The sequence below is a fragment of the Microcaecilia unicolor genome, chromosome 3 (assembly GCF_901765095.1).
Source record: "Microcaecilia unicolor chromosome 3, aMicUni1.1, whole genome shotgun sequence".
Lineage (NCBI taxonomy): Eukaryota > Metazoa > Chordata > Amphibia > Gymnophiona > Siphonopidae > Microcaecilia > Microcaecilia unicolor.
In genome coordinates, this window is record NC_044033.1 from 117,386,724 (window position 1) to 117,412,473 (window position 25,750).

The 25,750-nt window shown below is 44.3% G+C and overlaps 1 long non-coding RNA gene across 2 annotated transcripts in view; it reads left to right on the top strand.

Moving 5' to 3' along the window:
* Nucleotides 1–25,750, top strand: part of LOC115464648 — a 115,255-nt gene that overhangs the window by 46,751 nt on the left and 42,754 nt on the right. For both annotated transcript variants that reach the window (XR_003941267.1, XR_003941266.1), the window contains exons 2-3: nucleotides 8,903–8,935; nucleotides 24,347–24,407. This is a non-coding gene — a long non-coding RNA (uncharacterized LOC115464648). The remainder of the gene's footprint in view (nucleotides 1–8,902; nucleotides 8,936–24,346; nucleotides 24,408–25,750) is intronic.

A 25,750-nucleotide genomic window follows, 5' to 3' on the forward strand; every position in this document is an offset into this window, starting at 1 on the left:
CTAGTTTCCTCAGATCCCTTTTCATGCTTTCCACTCCCTCCCGGGTGTCCACTCTGTTGCAAATCTTAGTATCATCCGCAAATAGGCAAACTTTACCTTCTAACCCTTCGGCAATGTCACTCACAAATATATTGAACAGAATCGGCCCCAGCACCGATCCCTGAGGCACTCCACTACTCACCTTTCCCTCCTCCGAGCAAACTCCATTTACCACCACCCTCTGTCGTCTGTCCGTCAACCAGTTCCTAATCCAGTTCACCACTTCGGGACCTATCTTCAGCCCATCTAGTTTATTTAAGAGCCTCCTGTGGGGAACCGTGTCAAAAGCTTTGCTAAAATCTAAGTAGATTACGTCTATAGCACATCGATGATTCAGTTCTCCAGTTACCCAATCAAAGAATTCAATGAGATTTGTTTGGCACGATTTCCCTCTGGTAAAACCATGTTGTCTCGGATCTTGCAACTTATTGGCTTCTAGGAAATTCACTATCCTTTCCTTCAGCATGGCTTCCATTACTTTTCCAATAACCGAAGTGAGGCTTACCGGCCTGTAGTTTCCAGCTTCTTCCCTATCGCCACTTTTGTGAAGAGGGACCACCTCCGCTGTTCTCCAGTCCCTCGGAACCTCTCCTGTCTTCAAGGATTTATTAAACAAATCTTTAAGAGGACCCGCCAGAACCTCTCTGAGCTCCCTCAATATTCTGGGGTGGATCCCGTCCGGTCCCATGGCTTTGTCCACCTTTAGCTTTCCAAGTTGTTGGTAGTGTGTAAGTCTTTATTGGGCACCTTTCATGCATCCAGCTGCGAGAGTCTTTTTGGTCCACCCCTACTCCTGGATTTGATAGAATATTGCCAGCCATTTGCACGCACAAATCCTAATCAGTGCCAATTAAAGTCAGTAATTGGTTGTTAGCACCCAATTATTGATATTAACTCATTAATCAAGTTGTGTGCACATCTTGGGATCACATGCAAATATGGGAGCCCAAATCTGAGTGCCATATATAGCATCCAGAGGTGAGTGTGTAAAATGAGGTAGGATTTGAAAGCAAATATTTCTTCCTTCCCTCCCTAGGAAAGAAAAATCTCCCGCCCTGAAGTTTGGGCTAATACCCTACATTCAGTGATGCTAAAAGAAGAGGACTTAAAATTCAGAAAATGCTGAGCTCCTACAGCTATGCTCCTAAGTTAGTCTTCTAAATTTATGCCTTATTTTCAGCCGAAATTCATATTAATGTAGGAGCTTAAAAGTTGTGCTCATAAATTTAGGCCTGCCACTTGTTTGCCTAGATTTATGATGAGCCTGGTACTGAAAATCGGTGCTAAGCTCCTAATTTCTTTTCCCCTCCCTAAATCTGCCCCTGTTACTACCCACTTTTATGCTCCTAAATTTACGAGTTTAGTGAAATTTTGAGTAAACATTTATGTAAATTTTCAAAGAGGCTAATGTTAAGACCATAACTCTCAAAGTGGTCCTTTTACTAAGGAGCACTAACAGATTTAGCGTGTGCTAAATGCCATGCAGTCCATTATATTCTTGTGGGCCATATGGCATTGTGCTAATCATGAGCACATGCTAAATCATTTAGCACGCCTTAGTAAAAGGACCCCTTTGAGCCAGGTACGGAAACATTCATATCATGGCTGGAGTTGTTAAGTTATGAAAACTTTCAATTTGGAGATTTGCTGTGGGCTTTGAGTGATATGTGGACCTTGGCTTTTCTTTGTGTTCTCAGGTGTTTTAAGTGAGGACATTGAACTGTTATGCTCAGCATCAATTTTACACTGTTTTTAAATTAGTAACAGGTGACAAATAAGCCTTTAATTATTTGCTGTAATTAAACTAAACCTCCATTTTGAAGGCTGTTTCTGAAGGGTAGGTAGCCAGAGGACAATGGGAGGCTGCGTGACAGCAGCTGGTTCTGGATTTGCATTTCTGTTTCAATGTTTGGATCTAATTACATTTATCCAGCTTTACCTCATGATGTGTTTCTGCATTATGTAATTCTATTGATATCTGGGAAGAGATGGAAAGCTTATAAAAAATTTTCACAGCTCCTAATCAGGCTCTGATATAATGTCTTGCTTGTGACTCATGGCACATTTCAATCTCAGGTGTTCTGCCTGATAAAGAATTCGCTAGTTTCCCTTGTTTGGAATCCATTATGGTGGATTTGACCTTTTTTTAAAATTTTTTTTATTTCTGATCTTGTGTCAGATTTTCCTTAATGGCTTCCAACAGTGTTAAAGATTTTATCCATCTGCATTGGTATTAGCCTTGAGTCCTTGCCATGCTTTGTTATGTATCTTGGTGTTTGTTCTGAATTCAGCATTGTTGATAAAAACCTTTTTGGCAATTCAGCCCGTATATAGATAGCATGTATCCTTAAGCTGCTCTTGTTGTCATTCTTGGCTTGTCATGGAGGGATTACATGGAAATGGTTGTCAGACTACAGGCAGTCCTGAATGCTGCAGCGAAATTGATTCTGGGTGGTAGGGGGTCTGATCGTGGTTAACCATATTTGATTCCATTGCATTGGTTGCCACTACAAGCTAGGATTGAATTTAAGATCTTAATCTTTGATTTGAAAATTCTGTATGGTCTTAGCCCTAGTTATTTATGAGGTTTTGTAGTGCTTTACACTCCTTCAAGATGCCTTCGCTCAGTAAATGAAATTACACTGGTAAAACATACCAAGGCCCACTGTAGGCTGCGATCTACAAAGCAACACTTATTAATTGGTAAAGGCGTGGAATTATTGGATCTCCTTGCAACTACTATTAGGAATACTAAGAATTATGGGCCCTGTTTACTAAGCTGTGTTGTAGGTGCGCTAACACTACAGACACCCATAGGAATATATGGGTGTCTCTAGCATTAGCGTGCGCTAAAAACGCTATACGTCTTAGTAAACAGGGCCCTTAATGTTATTCCATTGTAACTTGAAAACTTATCTATTTAGGAAATACTTGATTGACAATGTTTGATTTTGCTGTACCCACATGTAGGTGCCCCCCTTCATCCATAAGGGCTATGGTAGTGGTGTACAGTTGTGGGGAGTGGGTTTTGGGGGGCTCAGCACACAAGGTAAGGGAGCTATGCACCTGGGAGCAATTTGTGAAGTCTACTGCAGTGCCCCCTAGGGTGCCTGGTTGGTGTCTTGGCATGTGAGTGGGACCAGTGCACTACAAATGCTGGCTCCTCCTATGACCAAAGGGCTTGGATTTGGTAGTTTCTGAGATGGGCGTCCTCGGTTTCCATTATCGCCGACGACCATCTCTAAGGATGACCATCTCTAAGGTCGACCTAAATTTCGCAATTTGGGCGTCCCCGACCGTATTATCGAAATGAAAGATGGACGCCCATCTTGTTTCGATAATACGGGTTTCCACGCCCCTTCGCTGGGACATCCTGCGAGGACGTCCTCATGAAAACTTGGGTGCCCCTTTCGATTATGCCCTTCCTAGGGTCAGTATTCAGTTGTTAGCATTTTATTTTATTTTTTTAAAGCTGGCTGCAGGTGGTTCTTTTGTCTTTAAATGAAGCAAAACTGGAATGACATCCCTATCCAAGTTAAAACTCAGCTCACTTATTTACTCTTTTGCAAAGTTTTAAAACCTTTTTTATTTCATAAATATTTTAATATACTATTACTAGGAAAAAATGCCCGTTTCTGAGTGCAATGAAATGGGCGCTAGCAAGGGGCCCCCTCCCTCTGTCCCTCCGAGCTACTTGCCTTGTTCAGGGTTCGCGTCGCTGTGTGTGGGGAGGGTTTTTTTTTTGCTGCGCCTCCGTGGCCGTGCCTGTGGCGTTTCCGTTTCGGCCCTCGAGTGTCATAGCTCCGCCCTCGACGTCATGACGTTTTGACGCGAGGGCGGTGCAGACACTCCAGGGCACACCGGATATCTCGGGCGCCTCAACTTCCGTGGAGGCTTCAGAACGTTGGGGTTGCCTTTTATATAGAGAGATGTTATTGTAGATTAGTGAAGATTTGTAAATTATTGACAGTATTTGTTAATGCTCTTTGGTAACCTGCTTTGAATGTGATGTGATATAGGTGAGATATAAATACTTTGAATAGAACAGAATAGAAGAATTATCCAGATATTTAGTGCCACTATTTGGATAGTGACTGGTGCTGAATATCTGGATAAGGTGGGCGGCACCAGAGTATATTCAGATAGCGGCAGTATTTATTCTACTATATGGATAATTAAGGCAGCAGTCTATCAGTTCTAATTTATCTGGATACGTTCTGGGACTTTCTTGGCTCCACCCACACTCTACCCCAGCAATATTAGCAAAGTACTGAGGCACTGTCCAGCAGCACTTAAGTGGATAGCAGGTACTGTTAGCTGAATAAATGTTTTGGAATATTCACCCCTTTCTTTACCAGTTGCAAATTTGTCTGAGTATTGAGATTGGACAAAAATATCCAGACAACCGAAGTAAACAGCAGTGTCAGTTTTAAACTGTTAGCTCATGTTCGACTTTTGAAGGTCTTTGTGTTAAGCACTTGTATTGCTTTTTCGGAACTTATGATTATGATGGAGTCATAAATACATAAGTACATGAGCATGGGTTAGCCTCTTTCTGTTGTTTTTCTTTGTGCTTGCGTTTGCTTGGTTTCTGAAATTTGGATAGTCAAGTGATAAATCTTTCTCCATCTGATCCTGTCCAAGGTCGTGTTCTTACAACTGTTGAAATCTAATGGTCCAATATTCAAAAGAAAAAGAAGAAAGAAAACGATGAACTCCTGCATTTATGCTCCTAAGTAATGATCCTAGAGTTTTAATAGGTTGCTTTCACTTTATGCATATTTCTCCTGTGTTAAAACAACTTCACTGGCTTCCAGTTGAAAGTAGAATTAAGTACAAGGGATACATTTTCACCAATCAGTCCAAGATTTAAGATTTATAAATAAGGCTCTTTTGGAGGTTCCCTCATTCCAATTGGTACATCATGAAGAATATCGATCAGCCATTTTTACAATAGTGGGCCCACGACTCTGGAGCTCTTTGCCTTTTAATTTGAGGAAGATACAGAGTTTTGAACTTTTTAAAAAAGAGTTGAAGACATTCTTGTTTATAAAGGCTTATGGAAGAGTCTGATATAAGTTGAAAGAGTCCTGTATGTTTTAATTTTGATTTTAAGAGAAGAAGAATGTTTATATTATGGGATAAGTGGAGCCTCATGTACATGCTTGATTGATGTATTTTTAAGTATAATTTTGTATGTTGATTTTGATTTTTATTATGTATGGTTCATTTTATTTGCTGAGCATTGCTTAGATCATGCAGAATATAAATGTTATAAATAAATGTGTGCCCTATTTTCAGCCAAACTTAGGGGTCTTAACATTCCATTTTACTAAACCGCAGTGAAATTTGTAAGGGTAGGTTGTAAGCCGCTCCCAGCTGTAGGCTAAATTAACCCCAGATATTCAATGCCAGGGCATGTGCAGCTCCCAGTATTAAATATGCAGATTTGTGTGCTGACCCGGAAGTTAACCGGGCACTGGGTAATATTCATACTGCTGACCAGTTAATTCGGCACATAAAGTTAGGACAGCCTTTTTGCTGTCCTAAGTTTATGCATTTGCCTAGGCAGTTAGTGGACTGAATGTTTGGCCAGTCAGCAGTTAGGGAACAGCCAGTTAGTGGAGGAATTCAGTGGCATTACTCATTTAAGTGCTGCTGAATTTGCACCAAAAGAGACCCGAAGATGTATACCTTAGAGGAAAAGAGGGAGAATGCTAATTCAGAAGAAGACAAATTGTTTCATCTCAGAGGAAACTGTCAGAAAGCATCAATGGGAGAGCCAGATTCTTAGAGGAAGCTATCAGAAAACCTCAGTGGGATCTGAAGTTCCAATAAACCAGCATACCTAGCCTCTATCTACTACGCTTTGTCACTTTGAATTGTACTGCAATTCATACAGTGCGTGGCAAGAAAAGTTCCCCTCACTCAAACCAGTGATGTCCCATTGCGCCACTGGAATATCAATTGATATTCAGTACTGGATATCCCTTCGCTGGCAGTGGGAATGCAAACTCCCTCCCTCTTCTTCAATATGCCCATCTCTGGACTGACTGACCCACTGTTTCTCTATGTGTTCTGTAAGCTGCATGATTGATTATGCCAACAATAGCTCCCACCTTCCCCAGAGCTGCATTCTTGAGCTATAGAGCTAGCTGCTTGCAGAGGAGACTGCTGTATGTAGGAAGGGTTGTATATGCCTAGAACTTTACACTCAGTTCTAAGCTTTGGAAGAGCTGTTTTATCTTAGTAACATGTGATGATGTCATCCACTAGTATGCTCGATCAATCTTGCCGTCTACAGAAAATGCATGTTATAGATAACAGTGTTATCACGACCTTATAGGAACATCTCTTTCATATCTTTTCATAGCAGAATATACTCTTCTATAAAAACACTTTACCAGTCTGTACACACAGATTTAATTTAACTTAATTTAATTTTCTCTGAAGCTGTAAAATTCTAATGGAATTAACTTAACCTAGAAACTTTCTTCTCTTGCAGGCGTTAAAATATGCAATTTCTCAGCAAAATAATACTCACTGGTCGTTGATTTCTGTGCATCTGGCAGTTGGAAGCTTGCTATTGACCTGTGATAGATTCAAACCTGCAGCCTAAGCAGAAACACTCAAAGGTTGATTTTCAAATGACATTTAGATGTTTGGTTTTGTGCCAGATGCCTAAGTGCTGCTTGCGTTTCATTTTCGGTGTGCACCTAGTTTATGCATACAAAAAAAGAGTGTGAAAGGGGCATTCCAAGGGAGGAGGTCCACTGTGCACCTACTTAGATGTATAGGTGCAGATATTGAGCACCTATGTCTAGCAAAAACATTTAAGCTGGATGTGCCAAAACCAGGTATATGGCACATGCGGTCTATACAACATGATAAATATAGGTCATGCCTTGTCCTAGACAGGCCACTAGAGAGAGCTGAGCCCCACTTGATGACAGCCTAAAATCAAGAAGGCTGTGGGAATGGGTCTTACCCTTTTAAGGCTGATGGGTAAGAGGGGCCTCGCCGGGGAGTTTGAGGACATTTCCCTTTTAAGAAGAAGGCCCAGATAGAAAAGTTCTGGTCCCATCTGGAAGGATAGTTATTATTCAAATTTTTTTTTTTTTAGAATTACAGCGACGTTCTTCTGACATCATCAGTGGCAGTTTCTGATTTAATTATTTTGATGGTGAAGAACTTATTGTGCACCACATAGCTCCTGGCACAGCCCTTATGTGGGCAAAACACGGCCTGTGTCAGGCATGGTATTGGTTTGAAGTTGTACAATGAAGATTTTTGTGTATTTACTACTGATCTGCTTCGTTTGCTTCCACGGAGGTTATGTATGGGCCGGATTTGCATAAGGTCAGGCCTGGAAGAGCCTGATTTGCATATTTCCCAAACTCTGAAGCCCTGGATGTTTTGTCACCCGGAGAAGCCTGGATGCTAAACAGAGACTAGGCCGAGATTGGAAAGGTCACCCTGAGCCTTGTGGATACCAACAGAAAGGATTACTGAGAGTTTTCTCAATGCTGCAAGCGATTGCCTCTGAGCTGTTTCTTAGAGGACAAGTTCTTAGTGTGCTGAACAGGATTATGGGTGGATATCCTGGTCATGTCAAGGACTACTGTAGTTGCTATTGGCCACGAGATCCTGTGACAACACATTGATTAGGTGTGCATTTTCAGCAGCATACATTATACTTGCAGCACTACTGAAAATACACCTAATCTACACATACTGTGTGAACACCTGTTTGAAAACTGACTTTATTTGTATTTGTAAATTACTGGCAGTATGGTAGAAGGTAGTACCTAGGCCCTGCAGAAAGGTGAAGAAACTGCATAATATGCCATATGACAAGAAGAGATACTCTCATTTAGTGTAAGTAGTGGACTTATTTGGTGGTAGTCCCTGAAGATATTTTTATTCTCCGGCTAGCCTTGTTATAGCAGAGCAAAATGGATGGAGCAAATGGATTCTTTTGAGTAGGAATCATATTTCCTGCTCTGCACACACTGCTGGAGGAAAGACAGCAATAATGTTTAGTTTTACGTTCAAGATTGTTGAACGGTGATGCCAGGAAAAAGATATATTTCTGTACTCTGGTATGTCTGCTGAAGGCAGTGAAATCATTAAAAAAAAAAATAAAGCCTACTTGTACGACTGCTGTGACTACAAAGGAATATAATTAGATGATTTTTTTCCCCACAAAATGATTGTGTCTTTATTAGTAGACTGCAGTAGAAAGAGCATTTGCAAAATTACTGTATTTAGATATAATTGGACAAATTTTCATAAGAACATAAGAATAGCCATACTGGGTCAGACCAATGGTTCATCTAGCCCAGTATCCTACTTCCAGCAGTAGCCAATCCAGGTCACAAGGACCTGACAGAAACCAAATTAGTAGCACCATTCCACGCTACCAATCCCAGGGCAAGCAATGGCTTCTCCCTCTCCATAACAAACTATTGTCTTTTCCTCCAGGAACTTGTCCAAACCTTGTTTAAACTCAGATACACTAACCGCCGTTACCACATCCTCCGGCAACAAATTCCAGAGCTTAACTACTCTTTAAGTGAAAAATATTTCCTCTTATTTCTTTTAAAAGTATTTCTATGTAATTTTATTCAGTGTCCCCTGGTCTTTGCACTTTCTGAATGAGTGAAAAATCAGTTCACCTCCACCCACTCCATACCTTCAGGATTTTTTGGACTTCAATCATGTCCTCCTCCAGCTGTCTACTTTCCAAGCTGAAGCACCTTAGCATATTTAGCCTTTCCTCATATGGGAGCTGTTCCATCTCCACTATCATTTTGGTTGCTCTTCTTTGAACCTTTTCTAATTCCACTATATTTTTTTTCAGATATGGTGACCAGAATTGAAGACAATACTCAAGGTGAGGTCGCACCACAGACTGATACAGAGGCATTATAATAGTTTTGGTCCTATTTTGCTTCCCTCTCCTATAATTCCTAGTATCCTGTTTGCTTTTTTAGCTGCTGCCACAAACTGGGTAGATTTCAGCGTATTGTCTAAAGTGACATCTAGGTCTTTTTCTTGAGTGCTTGACACCTAGCATCAGGTAACTATGATTTGAATTATTCTTCCCAATGTGCATCACTTTGCATTTGTCTGCATTCAATTTCATCTGCCATTTGAATGCCTTTTTCACTTTTGGCAGTCTAATAAGTTTATTAAACTTTAAATGCTAGATACAATGAAATGACACACTGCGTAAGCCTGGTCACAATGCATTAAAGTGTCATAGTAGTTGTGAACAGTTTAGAATTAACGGGACTGTGCATTAAGTCGATGTTTCTTAAGACAGTCCTGGAGTACACTCAGCCAGCCTGGTTTTCAGGACATCCACAGTGAATAGGCATGAGACAGATTTGCACGCAGTGACACTACTTCATGCAAATCAATCTCATGCATATTCATTGCAGATGTCCTGAAAAAACAGATTGGCAAGAGGATACTCCAGGACTAGATACATTAGAGTATGTCATTAGTGTGGGGTTAATATGTAGATTTTAACATATGCAACTTCTGAATATGCAATGCCTGGTATAGAGAAGGGTTTTAGACCTTTAGGGCTAGACTTTCTGAAAGGCACTACAGTGTTACTAGACAGTGTGCATTAATGTGCGATATATGCAGTCAAACCCATCTACTATAATAAAAAGCACCTCCAACGTTCTGAAGCTGACTCTGTGGCAGTGAAGGGTTGTAGGGTTCGTGCTGGCTGTCACCATCTCTCTCTGTCCCGCCCTCGCATCAAAACGTGATGATGTTGAGGGCGGAACAGTGAGAGGGAAGGGCACGTCACACGCATGAGGGTGCCCCTCCCTTCCTCCCTCCTCCCTTCCAGTTCCAGGCCCTGTCCCTCCGATTTTTAAAAGTCATCTTCACTTACCAAGTCAGGGTTACGGCGGCCGGCAGCAGTGGTAAAATGCGTGCAGGCCCGGCCCTTCTCTCTCTCTCAGCTGTGGTCCTGCCCTCATTTCCTGTTTCCGCAAGGGCAGTCTCACACTCGCACATTCACTCTCTCTCCCTCACACAGTCACTCTCACAAACATACACACTCCGAGGAAAACCTTGCTAGCACCCGTTTCATTTCTTTGAGAAATGGGCCTTTTTTACTAGTTTACTAATAACATACATTAAAAGCAGTAGTGCACATTAGCAATTCTAGCTCTTGGTACATTGGGCATTAACAGCAGGTTCTAGCACTGACTAAATGTTGGCAGATTAAGACCAATATGATCTATCCATTCTTCCAACAAGATGTACCTGCTATCCCATACAACTTACCACCCCTCTGTGCTCTGTTTAAAGTATGAAGGTCATTTAATTTCGCATTGATTCCATGCGTTTTCTACATAGGCATCTTCTATGTGTATCCCATGCGTTTTTGAATTCTCTCACTGTTTTTGTCCTCATCACCTTCCCTGGAAGGGTATTCCAAGCATCCACTACCTTATTCATGAAAATTATTTCCTGATGTTATTCCTAAGTCTACAGCCCTGCAACTACAATTGATATCCTCCAGTTCTACCATTTCCCTGTCTCTGACAAAAGATTTGCTTGTATATTAATACCTCTCAAGTAATTAACATCTACATTGTATGTTGCTTTTTATGATTTCACCTATATATTTCACTAGCAAAGAAAATCAACAATATTTATCTGGAGGAAAAATTAAAAAGTTTAACGTAAAAAAGAAATCTACAGAGAATTTTAAACCAGTTGAATCTAATTAGTAAAACAGGAATCTTATAGTTTAAACACCCAAACTGCAGTAAAGCTTGAAAACACTCAGGTTGTGATTTGGGGTGTTGCTTAATTCTTCTTAACCATAAAATGCCAGGTCCCCAATGTGGACCATGTTTTGCAACAGGCTGCTTCTGGGACGCCATCCACATACAGCACTGGATAAATGCTCAACTTCAAAGAATCTTTGAATGGATCCCTTCACTCACCTCTAAAGGGCAGGCAGATCAAATTATTAACTACAACTCCTTACAAGGTATGTTTTTCCAGTGTTTTGTGTGACGCAGTCTGTTGTGAAATGTGGTCCATGTAGGGGACCTGGCAGTAAGGAGAGTTAAGCAAGCGCTCAGATCACAATCTAAGGGGGCTGTTCTGTAAATTGGCACCTAGAGGCAGGTGCCACTTACACTCATCAAAGGCGCCTTCAAATTGACATTAGGCATTATTCTATAAAGTATCATCTATACCACCTAACTGCAAGTGGGGGGGGGGGGGGGAGGTCATACACATGGGTGGAACATGGGCGTGTCTCCGCTAGCTGGGCATATTTAGCAGGGGATAGCCAGTTATCCCCTGCAGAATATTGGCGGATAACCGGTTAAGTGCTATTTAACTGGTCAGCAATCATTCTACCCGGTTAAATAAGAACATAAGAGTAGCCATACTGGGTCAGACCAGTGGTCCATCTAGCCCAGTATCCTGTTTTCCAAACAGTGGACAAGCCAGGTCACAAGTACCTGGCAGAAACCCAAATCGTGGCAACACTCCATACTACAAATCCCAGGCCAAGCAGTTGCTTCCCATGTCTGTCTCAATAGCAGACTATGGAATTTTCCGCCTGGAATTGCCCAAACCTTTTAAACCCAGATACACTAACCGCTGTTACCACATCCTCTGGCAAAAAGATCCAGAGCTTAACTATTTGTTGAGTGAAAAAATATTTCCTCCTATTTGTTTTAAAAGTATTTCCATGTAACTTCCTCGAGTGTCCCCTAGTTTTTGTACTTTTGGAATGAGTAAAAACTCAATTTACTTCTACTCATTCTACACCACTCAATATTTTTTAGACCTCAGTCATATCTCCCCTCATCCGTCTCTTTTCCAGGCTGAAGAGCACTAATCTCTTTGAAAAGAGACGGATGAGGGGAGATATGATTGAGGTCTAAAAACTCTTGGGTGGTGTAGAACAAGTAGAAGTAAATCGATGGCACTGAATATTGGGGGGCTCGGTACACCAGCTTATTCCAGCCATTGATATGGTGTAAGATGGTGTGTCTACACATGGGCGTACCAATGCTGATTTTACGCTAGTATTCTAGAATGGAATATTGGGGACAGGATACTGTTGTAGAATTGTTGCTTAAGTGCACAGCATTGTGACACCTACACTGAAGCACCAATTATATTATTGCCCTTAGGGCCATATTCTATATATGGAGCCTAAAAAATGGATGCTGAAAAAAAGGCTGTTCTATAAACTGCGTTTAAAGTTAGGCACGGTTTATAGAATAGTGCTTACACCTGGGAATCGCAACTAACTTAGGTGCAGCCATTTGCACCAACTGAAATATGGTGCAAATCCTCATGCCTATATTAGACGTTGATCCCTTTTATTCTGTAATTACGCACATAAATTCTAGGAATGCCCACAATCCGCCCATGACCCATTTCTGTGCCTTCTTTTATCTGGTGCCTAAATTTATGCACGTACTCTGGACTGAGTTAGGAACCGCCCCCAACACTTTGGCGAGCTACAAACATTTGCAGATAAGTAATCAACTTTTCTCCGAGGACAAGCAGGCTGCTTGTTCTCACTGATGGGTGACGTCCACGGCAGCCCCTCCAATCGGAATCTTCACTAGCAAAGTCCTTTGCTAGCTCTCGCGCGCCCGCGCACACCGCGCATGCGCGGCCGTCTTCCCGCCCGAAACCGGTTCGAGCCGGCCAGTCTTCTTTCGTCCGCACTCGGTACGGCTGTGTTTTTGCCGTGTCGAGCCCCGGAGAGTCGACCTCGCGCGTCCGTTGTTTTAATCGACGTGTTTTTTCTTCGGAAAAGTTCTAATTTCGTGCGGAAAGTGCTCCGAAAACCCCCTTGGGTTTCGTTTGCCCCTTCCTATATTTCCAGTCTTTGCCCCGGTAAGTTTTCTTTCGTCGTCGGGGTAGGCCTCTTTTAGGCCTCGGTCGAGATTTTTCTCCCTCAAAGTTTTGGTGCTCAAATTCGTCATTTCGGATTTTGATTTCGCAGGCGTGATTTTTCCGCCCATGACATCGAAGCCTTCCAGCGGCTTCAAGAAGTGCACCCAGTGCGCCCGGGTAATCTCGCTCACTGATAGGCACTCTTCGTGTCTTCAGTGTCTGGGGGCCGAGCACTGTCCTCAGAACTGTAGTCTGTGTTCCCTGTTACAAAGGCGGACTCAGGTAGCGAGATTGGCCCAGTGGAACGTTTTGTTCTCGGGCTCTTCGTCGGCATCGGCACCGGGGTCATCGAGTGCATCGACGTCATCAGCGTCCAGACCTTCATCCTCGGCCGCCAGTGCATCGAGTGCATCGAGGCATCGGCCCTCTGCATCGGCGCCGAGACATCGGATAGCTGCATCGACGTCGGTGGTACCGGGACCTCGTCTCCTGATGTCGTCGGACGGTGGTGCATCGTCAGGAGTGCAGGTGAGGGCTGTCCATTCCCCTGCTGGTGGCGGTGAGCCTTCGGGTGGGTCTCCCCCTACCCTGAGGGCTCCTGCGGTACAGCCCCCCCGGGATCGACCTGCTTCGACCTCGGCCCCGAGGAAGCGACGGATGGATTCTACGTCCTCCTCATCGGTGCCGGGGAGCTCCGGTGACATGCTTCGGAAGAAATCTAAGAAGCATCGACACCGGTCTCCTCCCCGCGTCGGCACCGAGAGCTCTGGGTCGCCGAGGGAGTCGGCACCCAGCAGGCATCGGCACCGAGAGGACCGCTCACCCTCTGTTCAGGAGGTGTCGATGCGCTCCACTCTGGACAGCCCGGAACAGCCTCCACGCCCGGAACAGGTTCTGACGTCGACGCCTGCATCGGCCTCCATGCCTTTCTCTGCAGCCGCTCTGAACGAGAGCCTCCGGGCCGTTCTCCCAGAGATTCTGGGAGAGCTGTTGCGCCCTACCCCTCCGGTACCGGCGGTGCTTGCGCCTCCGGTACAGTCGAGCGTGGCGCCGGCTGGCTCATCGCCCGGGGTGAGGTCCCCGACGTCGGTACCGCGTGCGGTGCCGACTGCGGCCACCTCCCAGGAAGGCTCCCCGACTACGTCGGCGGAGGGAGCTTCGCCGATGCGGGCCAGGGAGTCTACCTCTCGACGCCCCCATCGTGGACGTGGCTCCACTGAGTCGAGCCGGGCGAGGTTGCAGACACAGGTCCGTGAACTTGTGTCTGACACCGAGGGTGAGGCCTCGTGGGAAGAGGAAGAAGACCCCAGATATTTCTCTGACGAGGAGTCTGAGGGTCTTCCTTCCGATCCTACTCCCTCTCCTGAAAGACAGCTTTCTCCTCCTGAGAGTCTGTCTTTCACTTCCTTTGTCCGGGAGATGTCTACGGCCATCCCCTTCCCGGTGGTTGTGGAGGACGAGCCCAAGGCTGAAATGTTTGAGCTCCTGGACTATCCTTCTCCACCTAAGGAAGCGTCCACTGTTCCCTTGCACCATGTCCTAAAAAAGACTGCTTGCGAACTGGACCAAGCCACTAAGTAATCCCCACATCCCCAAGAAGATCGAGTCCCAGTACCGGATCCATGGGGACCCAGAGCTGATGCGCACTCAGTTGCCTCATGACTCTGGAGTTGTGGATCTGGCCCTAAAGAAGGCTAAGAGTTCTAGGGAGCATGCTTCGGCGCCCCCGGGCAAAGACTCTAGAACCTTAGACTCCTTTGGGAGGAAGGCCTACCATTCCTCTATGCTCGTGGCCAAAATCCAGTCTTACCAGCTCTACACGAGCATACACATGCGGAACAATGTGCGGCAGTTGGCGGGCTTGGTTGATGCTCTCCCCCCTGAGCAAGCCAAGCCTTTTCAGGAGGTGGTCAGGCAGCTGAAGGTGTGCAGAAAATTCCTGGCCAGAGGGGTGTATGACACCTTTGATGTTGCGTCCAGGGCCGCTGCTCAAGGTGTGGTGATGCGCAGGCTCTCATGGCTGCGTGCCTCCGACCTAGAGAATAGACTCCAGCAGCGGATTGCGGACTCGCCTTGCCGTGCGGACAATATTTTTGGAGAGAAGGTCGAGCAGGTGGTAGAGCATCTCCACCAGCGGGATACCGCATTCGACAAGTTCTCCCGCCGGCAGCCTTCAGCATCTACCTCTACAGGTAGAAGATTTTTTGGGGGAAGGAGGACTGTTCCCTACTCTTCTGGCAAGCGTAGGTACAATCCTCCTTCTCGACAGCCTGCGGCCCAGGCTAAGCCCCAGCGCGCTCGCTCTCGTCAGCAGCGTGCGCCTCAGCAAGGCCCCGCGGCTCCCCAGCAAAAGCAAGGGGCGAGCTTTTGACTGGCTCCAGCAGAGCATAGCCGACATCCAAGTGTCAGTGCCGGGCGACCTGCCGGTCGGGGGGAGGTTGAAAGCTTTTCACCAAAGGTGGCCTCTCATAACCTCCGATCAGTGGGTTCTGCAAATAGTCCGGCAAGGATACACCCTCAATTTGGCCTCAAAACCTCCAAATTGTCCACCGGGAGCTCAGTCTTACAGCTTCCAGCACAAGCAGGTACTTGCAGAGGAACTCTCCGCCCTTCTCAGCGCCAATGCGGTCGAGCCCGTGCCATCCGGGCAAGAAGGGCTGGGATTCTATTCCAGGTACTTCCTTGTGGAAAAGAAAACAGGGGGGATGCGTCCCATCCTAGACCTAAGGGCCCTGAACAAATATCTCGTAAAAGAAAAGTTCAGGATGCTTTCCCTGGGCACCCTCCTTCCCATGATTCAGGAAAACGATTGGCTATGCTCTCTGGACTTGAAGGATGCCTATACACACATCCCGATACTGCCAGCTCACAGACAGTATCTGCGATTTCAGCTGGGCACACGTCACTTCCAGTACTGTGTGCTACCCTTTGGGCTCGCCTCTGCGCCCAGGGTGTTCACAAAGTGCTTAGCTGTAGTAGCAGCAGCACTTCGCAGGCTGGGGGTGCACATGTTCCCATATCTCGACGATTGGCTGGTGAAGAACACGTCCGAGGCAGGAACCCTGCAGTCCATGCAGATGACTATTCGCCTCCTGGAGCTACTGGGGTTTGTGATAAATTACCCAAAGTCCCATCTTCTCCCAGCACAGAGACTCGAATTCATAGGAGCTCTGCTGGATTCTCGGACGGCTCGCGCCTATCTCCCAGAGGCGAGAGCCAACAACTTGTTGTCCCTCGTCTCACGGGTGCGAGCGTCCCAGCAGATCACAGCTCGGCAGATGTTGAGATTGCTGGGCCACATGGCCTCCACAGTTCATGTGACTCCCATGGCCCGCCTTCACATGAGATCTGCTCAATGGACCCTAGCTTCCCAGTGGTTTCAGGCTGCTGGGGATCTAGAAGACGTGATCCACCTGTCCACGAGTTTTCTCGAATCCCTGTTTTGGTGGACGATTTGGTCCAATTTGACTCTGGGACGTCCTTTCCAAATTCCTCAGCCACAAAAAGTGCTGACCACGGATGTGTCTCTCCTGGGATGGGGAGCTCATGTCGATGGGCTTCACACCCAAGGAAGCTGGTCCCTCCAGGAACGCGATCTACAGATCAATCTCCTGGAGTTGCGAGCGATCTGGAACGCTCTGAAGGCTTTCAGATAATTTGTCCCACCAAATTATCCAAATTCAGACAGACAACCAGGTTGCCATGTATTACGTCAACAAGCAGGGGGGCACCGGATCTCGCCCCCTGTGTCAGGAAGCCGTCAGCATGTGGCTCTGGGCTCGCCGTCACGGCATGGTGCTCCAAGCCACATATCTGGCAGGCGTAAACAACAGTCTGGCCGACAGACTGAGCAGGATTATGCAACCTCACGAGTGGTCGCTCAACTCCCGAGTGGTGCGCCAGATCTTCCAAGCGTGGGGCACCCCCTTGGTGGATCTCTTCGCATCTCGAGCAAACCACAAAGTCCCTCAGTTCTGTTCCAGGCTTCAGGCCCACGGCAGACTGGCATCGGATGCCTTCCTCCTGGATTGGGGGGAGGGCCTGCTGTATGCTTATCCTCCCATACCTCTGGTGGGGAAGACTTTGTTGAAACTCAAGCAAGACCGAGGCACCATGATTCTGATTGCTCCTTTTTGGCCGCGTCAGATCTGGTTCCCTCTTCTTCTGGAGTTATCCTCCGAAGAACCCTGGAGATTGGAGTGTTTTCCGACCCTCATCACGCAGGACGAAGGGGCTCTTCTGCATCCCAGCCTCCGGTCCCTGGCTCTCACGGCCTGGATGTTGAGAGCGTAGACTTTGCCTCTTTGGGTCTGTCAGAGGGTGTCTCCCGCATCTTGCTTGCTTCCAGGAAAGATTCTACTAAGAGGAGTTACTTCTTTCTATGGAGGAGGTTTGCCGTCTGGTGTGACAGCAAGGCCCTAGATCCTCGCTCTTGTCCTACACAGACCCTGCTTGAATACCTTCTGCACTTGTCTGAGTCTGGTCTCAAGACCAACTCTGTAAGGGTTCACCTTAGTGCAATCAGTGCATACCATTACCGTGTGGAAGGTAAGCCGATCTCAGGACAGCCTTTAGTTGTTCGCTTCATGAGAGGTTTGCTTTTGTCAAAGCCCCCTGTCAAGCCTCCTACAGTGTCATGGGATCTCAGTGTCGTTCTCACCCAGCTGATGAAACCTCCTTTTGAGCCACTGAATTCCTGCCATCTGAAGTACTTGACCTGGAAGGTCATTTTCTTGGTGGCAGTTACTTCAGCTCGTAGAGTCAGTGAGCTTCAGGCCCTGGTAGCCCAGGCCCCTTACACCAAATTTCATCATAACAGAGTAGTCCTCCGCACTCACCCTAAGTTCTTGCCAAAGGTCGTGTCGGAGTTCCATCTGAACCAGTCAATTGTCTTGCCAACATTCTTTCCCCGTCCTCATTCCTGCCCTGCTGAACGTCAGCTGCACACATTGGACTGCAAGAGAGCATTGGCCTTCTACCTGGAGCGGACACAGCCCAACAGACAGTCCGCCCAATTGTTTGTTTCTTTTGATCCCAATAGGAGGGGAGTGGCTGTAGGGAAACGCACCATATCCAATTGGCTAGCAGATTGCATTTCCTTCACTTACGCCCAGGCGGGGCTGACTCTTGAGGGTCATGTCACGGCTCATAATGTTAGAGCCATGGCTGCGTCGGTAGCCCACTTGAAGTCAGCTTCAATTGAAGAAATTTGCAAAGCTGCGACGTGGTCATCTGTCCACACATTCACATCTCATTACTGCCTGCAGCAGGATACCCGACGCGACAGTCGGTTCGGGCAGTCAGTTCTTCAGAACCTGTTTGGGCTTTAGGATCCAACTCCACCCCCCGAGGGCCCTGTTTGTTCTGTTCCAGGCTACACTCTCAGTTAGTTGGTAAATTTTTTAGGTCAATCTCAGTTATGTCCTCGCCGTTGCGAGGCCCAATTGACCATGGTTGTTGTTTTGAGTGAGCCTGGGGGCTAGGGATACCCCATCAGTGAGAACAAGCAGCCTGCTTGTCCTCGGAGAAAGCGAATGCTACATACCTGTAGAAGGTATTCTCCGAGGACAGCAGGCTGATTGTTCTCACAAACCCGCCCGCCTCCCCTTTGGAGTTGAGTCTTCCCTTGTATCTCTTTTGCTACATACGAGACTGGCCGGCTCGAACCGGTTTCGGGCGGGAAGACGGCCGCGCGAGAGCTAGCAAAGGACTTTGCTAGTGAAGATTCCGATTGGAGGGGTTGCCGTGGACGTCACCCATCAGTGAGAACAATCAGCCTGCTGTCCTCGGAGAATACCTTCTACAGGTATGTAGCATTCGCTTTTTGGTTGTCTATAAGACTCTTTTGCTTTATTGGGTTAATATTTGATTGTGATATTATGTGTTTAGATATGGTTATTCCATCATCAGCTAAAAACATCAGCTGAGAGATATATATAATTGATGTTCTGTTGGCCACCTTAAGGTACGAATTTGTATCTAATTTTGCTTGTCCCAGTGTTAATTGGGTAGGGGAGTTCACAGAATGTCTCCTATGATTGAGAACGCCAAAGTGCGATGATGGTTCTCTACTCAGCCAGTCACTTTATGACTGACGTGTGAACTGAGCTCTTTTCAAATTTAAAAGAAAAATTTCTTTGGCATCGTTATTTTAATAACACCAAAAAATTTAAAATCTTTTTCAGTATTAGTATACACTTTAAACTTATTTAAGTTAAAGTGTTATACATACAGTTAACAATTTGGTTTATACCTTATGGTTGAGCATTGTAATTAAGAGGTATAATTGTAAATTTATATATTCCCTATTTTCATATATTTTGTGTTATACAACATCAATGACACAACAGAAAGACACTTCTTTGCTGATATTCAGTGCTATTTAACTGGTCAGGAATGGCTCCTGGCCAGTTAAATAGACTTAACCAACTATCTGCGAATATTCAGCGGGAGATAGTTGGTTATCTCCCTGCTTTCCAAAAAGGGAAGAATTGTAATGCTCAAGCAGTTGAGCAAGCACTCATTTGTTTTAGATAATTGTACAATTTCTTTGCAGCATTTGGCAGCAAATTAGCCAGTTGCGGCAGAAGAGGGGCAGGATGCGACAGAAGCAAGTCTTCCAGATCAGCAGCATGCAATGTGTGGCAATCACTGTAACTGCCTAATACTTCATGAAGAGAGTCTGTAGAGATAAATGTGCCGGGGCGGGGGGGGGGGGGGCCTGCAATAAATAAAAAAATTCCTGGTCTCTGTTAAAATTTTAATGCATTAATTTGCCACCCGTAATATTTATAATTATGTCCCACAGACACATCAGCAAAGGAATGCAGCAGGGAGGATATTCAGTTTCAGGGACTCTGAAGTGTTTATTTGTTTCTAACCAGTGCTAAATCAACAATATTTTCAAAAGAATGCAATGCAAACACCCACACAATGGCCTGGATTTGCACACCTAAAATATCTGTACATTTATTTTTTAATAAGTTGTGTCATTTATTAGAATGAAACTTTTCTTAGTGAACTGAAGCTCAAAGGGACGCAGACATTTGATAACATTACAAGGCAATTGCACACCTCTCTTATTTCCTCATGGTAGTGCTTGTTTGGTTAAGTGTTTCCCATTGGTATAAGTCACTAGATTATAAACAAATAATGCAGAATGTTTTTAATAACTTGCATGTTCTTGCCTTGTTATAGATGAAACATTTTTCCCTTGATCTCAGTTCAGTTTGTTTTCATTCTGATGGAGTTAAGAAAATCAGTGGAAATAGAACCTTTGTATTACCACTTCATCTTAGGTTCAATTTAAATGTTGTTGTTTCATTTACATTCTTTTTATAGGAATATTTTTCTACTTAGAGCCAGTGGTTCCCAAACCTGGTTCTGGAGGCACCCCAGCGAGTCAGGTTTTCAGGATATCCAGGGTCCTTTTTACTAAGCTGCGGTGAGCACGAATTCATGCTTAATGCAGGTTAAAAAGTACTACTGCAGGCGTGCTCAGGCGTCCCACGGTAGGTTTGGTATTGACGCACACTACCCACTTGCTAAAAAATAGAAAATAGAATGCATGCATACAGATCTCTCTCATGAATATTCATTGTGGATATCCTGAAAACCTGACTGGCTGGGATGCCTCCAGGACCAGGTTTGGGAACCACTAATGCATGCGTAATGCAGGGTAAAAAGCACTACTGCATTCGTGCTCATGGTAGGTTTGGTATTTGTGCCTATTTTTGGTATTTGCGTCTATTTTTCCTTTATAAAATATGCACATATAGGTGCCTTATGAAGATTTTGCTGAGAGAGTTGTTCTTTAATCTTTGCCGTTTTCTCATCCTGTACTATGGCGCTCATTTTCAAAAAAGAAAAATGTCTCAGAAGCAGCAGTAAACGGGAGAGGAACGTTTTTCTTGCAAATACATCAAAGTCACAATTTTTGAAACTCAGAATTGGGACGTTTTACTCCACAGTTCATCTAAATCGCAAGGGGGTGTGTTGGAAGTGTATTTTGGGTGGGCTTAAAATTTGGACATTTTTTAGCGATAATGGAACATATCTAGACCTGTTTCATTCACGACAAAGTCAGAAAAAGGTACCCTAACTAACCAGATGACCACTGGAGGGACTAAGGCATGATAATCCCCCAGTGGTCACTGACTCTTTCCCTTCCCCAAAGATTTGACAGTGACAGTAGATACAAGGCTCTATGAGAGCTCCAGATATTATTGCCATTCCTAAGAAATTAACAAGCGAGTGGCTGGAGTAGCCTAGTGGTCAGTGGACAATGAGACCTAGGTTCAACTCCCACTTTAACTCTGTAATACCAGTACAAATATGTGAGCCCTCCTCGAACATAAAAATACCTCCTGCACCTATAGATCAGAGCTTTGTGACTGGGTCTAGACCTGTGTTGAGCACAAGCTTGGATGAGAGGCACTTACCCCAAAATTCTATATATAGTGCTTGAGTTGCATGCACACATTTGGACATGTGTCCAATTTGCACAAGCAACTTAACTGATTAATGAGCCAATCAGTGCTGATGATTGGGCAATAACATGCAATTATCTGCACTAATTTTGGAATGATTAGAATTTACATGCACATCTTCTCCGCACATTCGGCGCCGGTTTTGCCATTTATAGAATCTAGTCCTTTCTGTTGATTATTAAGTTGGGAACAGCATTAGTTATTGCAGTCCTTTGGTTTGAAATATACCCCAGGTAAAAATCTGTTTTTATTAACATTAATTGTATCAGAAGTCTCTTATGTAGGAAGACCAAGTAGGTACCTGTTTTGGGGCTGTTTCATAAAGAGAACATAGGTGCCTGTATGTAACATAGTAACTAAGTGATGGCAGATAAAGACTTGAACAGTCCATTCATTCTGCCTCAACAGTCACATTCATTATCAGTTCAAGATTAAATCAACAATGAACAGGGTATTATATACTTGATCAGGGTCTTTCTTTGGTGTTTCTGGGACGTAGACCATAGAAATCTGCCCGGCTTTGTCCTTATGTTCCGACTACTGGAATTGGCATCAAAGCCCACTCCAGCTTATCCAAATCTGTCTTGACATTTGCCGGACAAAGACCGTAAAAGTCTGCCCAGCACTCTCCTCACATTCCAAAGCACTGGAATTTCCGATGAAGCTCTCTCCAGCCCGTTCTAATCCAGATTGCTATATGTAGGACTCAGACCGTACAAGCCAGCCCAGCACCAGCCTGAGTTGGTATAGCCAGACTTACCATCTAAGCACCACTTGATGTGCAAACATATATGCAACCCTTTAAGTTTTCTTTTATACCATTCATTTTCTAACTAAAGATCTTCTGTGTTCATCCCATGCCTTCTTGAATTCCAATACAGGTTTTTTTCTCCACCACCTCCTTTGGGAGATCATTCCAGGCATCCACCACTCTCTCCGTGAAAAACAATTTTCTGACATTACTCCTAAGTCCCAAAAAACAACAAGGCAAACGATCTGCAAAATCCAATATGGGAAAGAAAGCCAGCAGATCAATGTCACAACAAAAAAATCGCGATTTGTTCATACACGGTATCTTCAATAAAATCTTTTTGTTGTGACATTACTCCTAAGTCTACACTCTGCAACCTCAATTCATATCGTCTAGTTTTACCACTTTCCCTTCTCTGGAAAATATTTGTTTCTATATAAATACCTTTCAAGTATTTAATGGTCTGTATCATACCTCCCCTGCCCATCCTCTCCTCTAGGGTATACATATTCAGGTTTTTCAGTCTCTTCTCACATGTCTTTTGCAGGGCTTTTTTGAGGGGGTACTTGGGGGTACTGAGTACCGGCACTTTTCCATTGTCTGCTAAAACTGACCCATGGACCCCAAGTTTTAATGAAAGAGCTCAGGGTCTACACACCAATTCTGCCTTGTCATAGATTCTGTGACTGGTTGCAGGGGGCCTGGCTATTGTTGGGTGGGTCCCTCAGTGATCACCCCACCCCTGAAGGGTGGCCTGGCATTTGAGTACTGGCACTTTTTTTGCTAGAAAAAAAATGCTGGTCTTTTGGCACAAGCCCCATATCATTTTTGTCATATGTGTTTCTAAAATAACCTTACAAAACCTACAGGATTTGTGGGTAGAATGCACTTGCATGCATTTACAGCCGCTCAGGAGTAGGTTTATATTTTGCGTTTATTTTATAAACCACACATGTGCTTTTGTGTCTTTGACCATGCCATGCTAAAACTATGCCTTTGAACATGTATGCAAGAGGTTTACATAAAGTACTTGTCTTTTTGTCACCGTTCATATTTGTATGTTCATATACTGTGGAGTAATTTTATAAAAGCCTGTTTCCAGGGGTAAAACACAATTTACCCTTAGAAATTTTTTAAAATAAAATTAGCCCCTTTGGGCCGGATTCTGTATAAGGCGTGGCGAGTAGCACGCATTAAATTGTGTGCATGGCCAGTTTAACGCATGCCGCTCAATTGAGTAATGAGCCAATTAGTCATGATAATTGGCTGATAACCAATTATCACTAATTGGCAATAATTGGAATTTGCGCCTGCTTTTTTAGGCATTAGGGGGATGGGACTTGATTTATCACCTTTCTGTGGTTACAATTAAAGCGGTTTAAATATTACATGCAGGTACTTATTTTGTACCTGAAACAATAGAGGGTTAAGTGACTTGCCCAGAGTTGCAAGAAACTGCAGTGGGAATTGAACACAGTTCACCAGGATCAAAGCCCACTGCACTAACCACTAGGTTATTCCTCTACTCCGAAGAAGTTCATGTAAATTCCAACAAGCATAACTAAAAATGGAGCATGCCATGAGAGGGGTGTAGTCGTGTTGGGGTGTCAATCATGTTTATGCGCGTTGTTATAGAATTTGGGGGAACGTGTAACCATTTAGGTGCAGATATTTACACCAGTGGCGTAAATGACCACGCCTAAATATATGTTAATTCCCCCGGCCTATGTGCTATTCTTTAAGGTACGTCTTTCTGTAGACGTGGTTTACAGAATAGTGCTACGTGCATTATTCTGATGCACCTACTTTTAAGATGCCTTATATAGAATCCAGCCCTTTGTTACTGATCTGGTTGGATCTCTTAGGTGATGAGACTAAAGGTCCTCAGGCAAGGAAAATAACCTACCATAGATATTTCCTTTTTCTTTTGTTTTGTTTTTAATGTGTTAAAAAAAATCCTTGTTCATCCAGATTCTGTTTAAGTTGTCAGCTTGTTAAGTACTTTTTGCTAGGAGGATATGTGTTATCCTAATTAGACTTGGCACTATTGCCTTGCAAATTTAACGAGAACGATCCTATTTACTCTCATCTGTTTTACTTTTCTGAGAAATGAATCATTTTGTGAATTAGTATGCTTCTTTTTCTTTTTTTTTTCCAGGGAAAGAAAGGGCCTCTCCACAATGAGAATCTTGGAAAAGTGATCCCAGGTTCAGCACAACGTAGGTGGACTTCAATTTTATTCATCAGTTTCATTTGTAACTGTATTTTCTGTGCTTTGTTCTGTGGTGGAAATTATTAATATCCCTAATTTGCTTTTGATACTGTGAAAAGTAAACCAATAATGTGGGCAAAATGTGAGATCCTGTGCTAAAATGACTCAACTTGTGGTAAAATAACCTGACATAATGGTAGCCCACGTTGATAATTTCCACCCACAGTGGCAGCAGAGAACGTCCTTAACAACTCTGCTTTCCTGTGCTCCAATCCCTCAGTTCTAGTCACATCTAGGAGCTAATTCTGTATCTGCACATTTCAGCACCATTTGCGCATGTGAGTGTACAGAATACCTGCATGCTATTTAACATATTTATAAATGATATGGAAATTGGAACAACGAGTGAGGTGATTAAATTTGCAGATGTCACAAAACTATTCAAGGCTGTTAAAATATGTGTGGACTGTGAAATATTGCAGGAAGACCTTAGGAAATTGGAAGACTGGGCATCCAAATAGCAGATGAAATTTAATGTGGACAAATGCAAGGTGATGCAGATTGGAAAGAATAATCCGAATCATAGTTACCTGATACTAGGGTCCACCTTGGGGGTCAGCACTCAAGAAAAAGATCCATGTGTCGTCGTAGATAATACGCTGAACTCTTCTGTTCAATGTGTGGCAGCAGCCAAAAAAGCAAACAGGATGCTAGGAGTTATTAGGAAAGGGATGGTGAATAAGACAGAAAATACCATAATGTCTCTGTATTGCTCTATGATGCGACCACACCTTGAGTATTGCGTTCAGTTCTGGTTGACGTATCTCAAAAAAGATATAGCGGAATAAGAAAAGGTTCAAAGAAGAGCAACCAAAATGATAAAGGGGATGGAGCTCCTCTTGTATGAGGAAAGGCTAAAGAGGTTAGGGCTCTTCAGCTTTGAAAAGAGACGGATGAGGGTAGATATGATTGAGGTCTACAAAATCCTGAGTGGTGTAGAACAAGTACAAGTAAATCGATCTTTTACTCGTTCCAAAAGTACAGACTAGGGAACACTTAAGGAAGTTACATGGAAATACTTTTAAAACAAATAGGACATATTTTTGCTAGGGGATGTGGTAACAGCAGTTAGCGTATCTGGGTTTAGAAAATGTTTGGACAAGTTCCTGGAAGAAAAGTCCATAGTCTGCTGTTGAGACAGACATGGGGAAGCAACTGCTTGCCTGAGATTTGTAGCATTGAATGTTACCACAATTTGGGTTTCTGCCAGGCACTTGTGACCTGTCTTGGCCACTGTTGGAAACAGGATACTGGGCTAGATGGACCATTGGTCTGACCTAGTATGGCTAC